Source organism: Callospermophilus lateralis, chromosome 6 (genome assembly GCF_048772815.1).
Source record: "Callospermophilus lateralis isolate mCalLat2 chromosome 6, mCalLat2.hap1, whole genome shotgun sequence".
NCBI classification, from domain to species: Eukaryota; Metazoa; Chordata; class Mammalia; order Rodentia; family Sciuridae; genus Callospermophilus; species Callospermophilus lateralis.
This window is the reverse complement of record NC_135310.1, coordinates 121490481-121498914: the sequence shown is the minus strand read 5'-3', so window position 1 is coordinate 121498914 and position 8434 is coordinate 121490481. Positions and strand designations below refer to the sequence as shown.

The 8434-nt window shown below is 44.2% G+C and overlaps 1 pseudogene; it reads right to left on the bottom strand.

Moving 5' to 3' along the window:
* Positions 1–1598: 1598 nt before the first annotated feature.
* Positions 1599–4771, bottom strand: LOC143400731 (ubiquitin-protein ligase E3C pseudogene; annotated as a pseudogene).
* Positions 4772–8434: the final 3663 nt, after the last annotated feature.

The following is an 8434-nucleotide window of genomic DNA, read 5'->3' as shown; positions in this document are numbered from 1 at the left end:
AGATGCTGAAGCTGGCTTTGAATTCAGATCCTCCTGCCTCAGCTGCCAGGATTACAGGCATTCACTACCACGTGGGCTAAGTTACTGCACTTTCTTGAATGACCTTCAGTAGTTGTATTTATCAAGGAGTTTTCCTATTTTATCTAAGTGGTCCAATTTATACGCATAAAGTATAAATTGACCTCCAGAAAAATAAATATATTTTTATTTCACTTAGTTTTCTCTCATTTCTCTGGTTTCCATGCCAATGATTTGTACTTTATTATTTCCTTTCTTCTGCTTAATTTGGGCTTATATTGATATTAAGTTTATAATTTCTTATTTGGTTCATCAGAAAGAGGCTTTATTAGGATTTATACTGCAATGGAAAGGGAAGTAATAGATGGTTTTTTAATTTCTTTTTTTTTTTTTGCATTTAAACAATTTGTTATTCAAATTAAGAAATTATACATTTTGTTTTGATTAACAGTCATTGTCTTAAAAGTGTCGTTCTGTTTGTTTTCCCATTCAGAAGCATATTGCTAATTCTGGTCTATTGACTACAAAGGCCTACAGGCCTCCAGTGGAGGGGACTTGGGTGCACAGGGACGGGGTCTGCAGCTCTCCCCAGCACCAGCTCGGCTGCCCAAGTAGCCAGCACCCCGATGCTGTTGAGGAGACTGAGGTCCTGATAAAGTGCCTATGTGAGACTCCCGGTCCCCACACGCACCAGGGATGCCTATCTCCATGTCAGAGCAGCAGCTGGAAGAAAAGGGTGTAAGATACCCCAAGATGCCCTGGGTGATGGGCACTGCAGCCAGACTGAGGAGGGCGGGTGGTCACGGAGAGACACAGCTTGCCACTGTGGTCAAATGACTTTAATAGAAGCTGATGGGCCTCCAAGCCCCCAGCCACTATTCACTGCAGGTCACATGTGTGCTTGGCCTCCCCGGGAAGCTCTCCAGGAACCACGTGGAGATACACAGAGGAGAATGCAGTGACCACCTCACACCCTCATGGCAATACCCAAGTCATCATGATGCAGGTCAAGGCTATACTGAGAACAAGCATGTCAGTCCCAGCTGGGAGAAATGGTAAGAAAAACACAAGTACCACTACCATCACCTGCTGTCCAAACCTAACCAGGATGGCGGGGGGGGGGGGGGGGGGGGGAGCATCAGAAAGTGCCTTTAGTTTTAACAATTAGACTTGTAAACAATCAACCACTTGAGAAGCAGTGGCAGCACCTGGGCCTCTCAGTTGTCACAGACTTTGGGGTGCCCACACAGGAGGTAGTGGCCAAGGCTCAGAAGGAGTCTAACAAGATCAGCAAAGCCAAAGCTTCATCTTTGGTTAATTTCACTGAGATGCCACTAGTCTAAAAAGTGTGCTCTTCTTGGCAAAGTGACTACATCAGCCACCAGGCACAAAAACAATTGTTATTTTAAGTTATCTGAAAAGCGACGTCCATCTAAATAAGTGACCATGTTGTAATAAAAATCATCTAAAAAATGGTGGGAGGGAGGAATGTCAGGAGGAGGGAGGAGCCTGGAGAGTGGGGTCCAGCCTGAGCTCTCTCTGGGCCTGGGGAGGTGCTGGCTGCTCTGTGAGGGTCCAGCTCAGCTCAGCTTGAAGCCAGCAGCACACTGGATGGCATAGAGCAGCTTGATTCGCAGAAGGGTCTCCTCGTAAAACTCTGGGAGCTTCAGTAGGTTCATGCAGGTGCTGGCTGTGGGGAGCCACTCGACGTCAGAGCCCCCATTGTGAATGCAAAAGGCCTGGTATAGCTCCTGGAACCCCAGGGGAGGGGTCACAAACTTGAGCAGCTTGAGCTTCTCTTCATCAGGGAACCCTTCTACCACTCTCCAGAAGATTTTAAAGACAAGGTGATGGGCAGAATAGCCTCCATAAGAGTTCGTAAAGGATTTTAGGTCCGCCAGACTTATGGGAACTTGTGCACCAGAAATTAATACCTGAATTTCCTGCTGGTCAAACATTCGGAGCCACTCCAGGCTGAGGATGTTAGGCAGGCCCTGTGGGAAAGCCAGGCAGTGTGGGTGGATCTGCTTGTTCAGCCTGTAGTCTGCCACCAGAAGGATGTATGCAATGTGGTTGGCACTGGTGACAGGGATATCCTTCCCACCAAGCTTGAGTTCAACCACCTGGGGCTCTCCCAGGTCATTGTTCACCATGGTGAAGTTCAGCCCCAGCTCCTCTGTGTCTTCCTTGAGCTCTTGAGGAACAGCAGGTTCCTGTAGACCTCGGGGTCTAAGGAGGCCAGTGGTGGATGTCCACGTCGGCACTGGTGCCCAGCGGCTTGGAGAGGAAAAAGCCAGCAAAGGGCAGCTCCACCAGCAAGTTTTCATAGAGAGCCTTTCCAAGCATCCTGCCTAGGAAGTAGTAATGTCTGGCAAAAGAATCTCCTATAAGCATCTAAGCAGCTGGGTTGGGGTACAGAAGCCCTTCATTAGTAGTCTTAAAGAACCCCTGGTTAGGGTTAAATCCTGATTTTAGTAGTTCATTTAAAAACTCCCTGAAAATACCACCACCATGCATGCCAGCTTCATCCAGGTCATGGGCATTGAACAAATGCACACAGATCTGCTTTTTCAAATCAGGTTCATTTTCTGGGGAAAGTTTGTCATAAGCATCCCCGTAAATATAGTTTCTTCTTATTGTGACATTAATGCCATCCAGAAATGGGCCATCTCCTTGAACTTCTTGTTAATCTGCATAAATCAACCTTGAAAGATCTTCACTTGCTCCTCAAAGGGGACCACAAAAGGCAGCTCTGTCAGGACAGTCAGCTGCCACTCCTCAGACACAGACAGCTGTGGGGACTCCAGGCCCACCTCCAGGGTAGACTGAAGCAGGCCAATCCTCTCCATCCTAAGGAGCCTCCATACATGTCTGGATGTGGGCACATAGAGCTGGGTGACCTTATCTGCTTTAATATCTTCTTGTTCTGATAGTCAATGATTTGGAGGACAAAAGTTTCTCCTCGTGTCTCTGGACTTCAGCATTTTCACTAGGTTGGTGATAACCTTAAACAACTGAATTCCAGTGCTTCTGTTCCATCTGTATACACTGTTGCATCTCAGCACTGGTGGTCACGCTGATGCTGTGAAAGGTGGTGACATACTCCTCCTGCACTCTAGGCTTTGTTTCCAGGTAGGCCAGCTTGATGATGCACAGGTAGGCATCACATAGGCAGCGGGACAGGGCGACCAGCTCCTCCAGTGTGAAGGGCATCGTGGACGACCGCCTCTGCCCTACCACTTCTATGGGATCTCAGAAGAATTCGTTATCATGGATGGAAATCAGTGAGTGAATGAAGAGGGAGCTTAAGAGGTAAAAGAGCGGGATGATGCATCCTGAGTCCTGGAAGATCATGGGAGAGCCCCTGGATATCACCTGAAGCAGTGGTACCATCGGCCTTGTGATCTTCCGTGTTGCCATGGAAGAGATGAGGACCCAAAGGTGCCACAGAAACCTGGCATTGAAGGCTAAACTGTAGAGAAGCCTGACTTTGGGCACCATCAGCGTGTGGCAGATGGAGCCATCCAGGTGAAGACCTCCTCGGTGGCTGAGTCCCTCCACACCAGGTTGAGCAGGGCACTGGTCTGCTGCTTAGTGTCCAGCTTCTTCAGACATTCCTTGCTGATGTATAGGACAGAGACTCTGCCGTCCTCAGGGCTGGCCGGCTTGTCGGCCTCCTCACTCTCGTTCTCAGAGTCCCTGGTGGAGTCCTGGGAGCTGGCACCTGCAGGGGAGGCAGGTAACTGGGAGAGGAAAGTCTGGAGCACGTGCAGATACACCAGCAGGCCCTCCTCAGAGAGCACCCCCAAGTCATTTTCACCAACAGTTACAAAAAATAGAAAAGCCAGGTGCTCCACCACTCCTTTTTGAACATCTACTCTCTAGTAACAATAGTGCATTCAGAAAGGGCTCTTAAGGGAAAACGGTCTGTACATCTGCTAATGCCAGAATGACAAGGGGAAAATCTGATCTGTAAAAGGTGCTGCCAGAAACTCCTCTGTGAAGGCTGAAAAACTTTGCTGCCTTGCACCTTCTGGGCAGGAGCTGTAGGTAAAGTGCAACGGCTTTAGGACATTCTCCAGCAAAATGTTTGCTACAGGAGCTCGCGATAACTCATAATATTCAATACTTGATGGAAGCTTGCTGTTAATCAACAAATAGAGAGACCTATAATACCCATTGTGGATCATGTCGTGCAAAACCTGTTCAATTACTGACACCACATAGCTAGCATCTAGTAAAACAGGCAAGGAAGTATTCTCAGACGAAAAGACCTCAAGCTTTGGCTTTGGAAGTGCAACATTCAAACTGTCCTCATTACAGCTCTGCAGCCACCTGCAACAGAGGCTCATGAGACTCTTTATCTGAAATAAGCATGTTGGCCTCTCGGATCCATCCCGTTGCTTGACAAACAGGGAGCTGTGTTTAATTAAACTCTAATACAGCCATACCAGCTGCCTTACCAGGAGGGTAAGTTAGGGGGCACTAGTGATGGAGAAAGTGCTACCAGACTCTGCCGAGTGTGCACAGTGATGGAACGCACTTCTCTGGAGGGAATATTGCTGTTTTCTGTCTCTGTAGCCTGGAATAAATGACTGAATAATTATTGCATTTTTTTAATCTTCGCCTTTCTTCTTCTTTTCCTTCTTTCTTCCTGAGTGCGATGTAAAAGAGAAGGCTTTTCTTCCTTCCTGCTGTCGCCACCAAGCTACACCTTGGGCCTCCTTTTTAAGACCCCTTTGAATTTGAACATCTTTGCTCCTATCCCATCCGCGCGGCCGGGGGTGGGGGAAGGGGGGGCGCGGGGCGCCTCCGGCGGGTCTGGCGCTCCAGGCGGTGTCTGCGCTCCGCACTCCGCCCAAGGCCACGCACGGGCGGCAAAGGGGCGGGCAGCCTCCGAGCTCCTGCCTGGTCCGCGCCCGCCACCAAGCAGAGCCCAGGGACCCGCGTCTTCACCGCCGCTGTGGCCAGAATGGAAGATGGCGGCCACCGAGCTCCAGGGTTTTCTAATTTCTTAGGGTAGTTTCTTAGTTCATTAATTTGAGATTTCTCTTCATTGTTTTCTGTCTCTGTAGCCTCGAATAAATGACTGAATAATTATTGTGATTATTTATTGAAACACTGCTTTAGATGTATAAATCATGGTATATTGCGTTTTATTTCATTCATCTCAAAATAATTTTTTAATCCCTTTCTGATTTTCTTCCCTGATCCATGTTTTATTCAAAACCACTGTGGGTTTTACTTTTCAAATATTTGCCAATATATTTTTGCATTTGTTTCTAATTTTAGTTCATTTTGGTCAGTAGGCAAACTTTGTATAATTTTAAACCTTGCAAATTCATTGATCCTTAGATAATCCCCAAAGAAGCATTTAACAGAACTCAGAGTCCATTCATGTTTAAATTACCCAAGAAAATAAGAATCTATCAATATTTTTATTATTATATATATACGAAGTTCTCCCGTTTTTACTAAAACACCTCTCTTTTCTTTAATATTTAAATTATATGTACTCTTCTGATAATTTTTAAATATAAATTATAAAATAAAATATGACTTGTTGAAGTATCAAGAATTCATTTGACAGTGGCAGAGAATTATGAAAGCAGTAGGAACAAGGGTTGTGGCTTGCACTAGAGGGAAGGCAGTGAAGTTAGTTTCCTAAGCATGTAATTATTATATAAGTAACCTCATAGTTTCTGAGTCAGAAAGCAAAAGCAGAGTTGAAGTCCTGCTCTATTTCATGCTTTTTTGCTGCTCAAACATCCAAACCCATACCTCAGATAGCGTCATTTACTAAAAATATGATGAAATGGTCAGTGAAATCAGAGCTGAGCTGGTTGCCAGGCGCTGGGTAGAACTGCTGGCCTTTCCCAGGGAGACCTGGGAGGGGAAGGGAGAGCAGCAGTGCACCTGGAACTCCTAAAGTGCAGAGTCTCCCCCTGCTGGTGCGCATGACCTAATTAATACCCTTCAGATTGTCAATATCCTAGGCACCTTGAACTTCTTACAGCAAATCAATGTTTTAGCACAATTTTTCAAAAGAAAGACCAAAAATAACTCAAAAAATGTTTACTGTAATTTAAGTCTCTGAATGCGTGGCAAAAATTTTGAATCTGCCACACAAGGAAAGGAAAGCTTTGAAATAACGCTCTCCTTAGCAATACTTTTCCCCACTATTTCCAATGGTTGTTGCTCAGTTTTTCTTCTTTCAGAAAAGAAATATTTTCTGTTTGGTTCTTATCCTTTTATATATAATTCTTGGCCTATTTCCTTTCCGAAAGTTTTTTAAACATTTTAAATATTTTTTTCTTTTTCTTTTGTTTCTCTATCTTGTAGTCAAAAAAAAATTATCATTACCTATGAATCTGTAGATTTAATTCCAGTTTAATTCCTTTAAATTATGAATGAATCTTTTCCATCCAAAGACGTTACTCAAGAAAAGTTTTCTATTGTTTTTTTTTCTATTTTCTTCCTAATGTCTTTTTTCTAGAATACCTGTACACAGCAATATATTTTCTTAATTATGTGTTTCAGTATAGATTGAACAGGAGTCTAGTTTTTATTTCTTCTTTCTCTCCCTCCTCTTGTTTTCCATGACTGTGACACTATTACCCAAACACTAAATTGATAACTGTTTAGTACTTCTACATCTGCCTTAAAGACTGCCCCCTTTTTATACTCAAGAATGAAAGCAATTTAGAAATAAAATAACCCTAACACTGTCTTATTCTTTCTTCTTTATGGATTTCACTCTGTGTATGTTCACCTCTTTTGCCTGTCCTCTGTACCACTCACTGCACCACTGTGGCAGATTCACCACAGGAAGATCAAATGGTTAGAGAATTCAGTCACACAAAGGATCCTCTCACCTGTCCTCTCAGCTGTTGTCCCCCAACCACCTCAGCAGAGAGCACACAGAGACTCTCAAAAAGACTGATGGATGTGGCTTTTCACTTTACTAGGGTGAATCCCCCTGAAATACACTGAAAACACACAAAGGTTTTAAGAAACGTGTTTACCTAAACAAAATGGGGAAAAGCAGGTGAAAGCAGCTTGTGGACTCTCAAAATCCCACTATCAGGAAGTGAATGGATAAAACTATTCAGTTGCAAACACATGCACCTTCCATGAAAAGAGAAGGATGATTCAGGGCAGACCCAAAACCCAGAGAACACAGCAAAGAGCCACCGAAGCCTGGAAGAGTAAGGGGCATTGTCACCCTGCAAGAAGGAAGCTGGCCCTTCCCTTCCACCCCTGTGAAAGTGAGGGTGTAGATTACTCCCAGTCCTCAGAACCTAGCCAAAGGGGTCTGGATAGAGTTTTCCCATCTGGAATTCAGAACCAGCATGGACCAGGGAGCCCTTTTAACTTTCTACTTTCTCCCTTTTTGAACAAGAATGCCTGTAGCTCTTACCCTATGCCTGCCCCACAAGGATAAACTGGGTATTCTGGAGGTAGATAATTTGTCCCTATTTCACAATTACACAATGGAAAAGAATCCTATTGCAGAAGTTGTACTGAATTATTCCCAGGTGCCTCATCCTCAGCTGGACCTGATTTATGTGAAATTTTGGACTGTGGGCTGTTGTTATCATAGAATGAGACTTTTGGACTTTGGCATATAATAAATGTATTTTAAACATGGGAGACATATAAGCCATCAGGTAGATGTACATCAAAGTGATCCCTAAGGAGTAACACCCTGTGTAACCTCCTCCCCTCTAGTGACTTGAATTTAACCAGAATGATGTGGCAAAGATGATAAGGCTATGCTACTTGGCAAATAGGATGTCCTTCCTTACCTAGAAGTTATAGGTCAAAGGTGATAGAATATTGCTCCATGGTTTTGTTTTGTATGTGAGACTTTATCTTAGCATGTTTGAGAGATTCTCTCTTGCTGCCACGGAAATAAATTTCAGGTTGTGTTAGCACCTGTGAAAGTCCATGTGGCCTGTAGCAACTGAGTGGGGATCCTGGTCAGCAGTTTGCATGAAACAGGACCCTCAGTGCTTCACCTCTAAGTAGGTGGATCTTGCCTACTTGAGTTTGGAAGTGGATTCTTCTCTAGTCAAACCTCCAGTTAGCAATGCAGCCTGGCCTAGCTTGATTGTAGGCTGTGAGACCTCAAGTAGAGGACCCAGGGAAGTTGCAACTGAACTTATGGCCTACAGGAATTATGAGGAAATATATTTGTGTTATTTTTAACTGCTCTTCATGGTAATATGTTTTGCAACATTAGGAAACTCAGGCAATTGCTGATACTCATTTACCTATTTACTTCATTATCAGTTTCTTTACTGTTCTTATGCCATTTTACAATGCCCTTTGTTATGTTTTAATTTCAAAACTTTATTCATTTGTCATTTAGTCTTTGTTTTCAAAGTGATTTTTGTCTTTTTCTTCTTTCCTG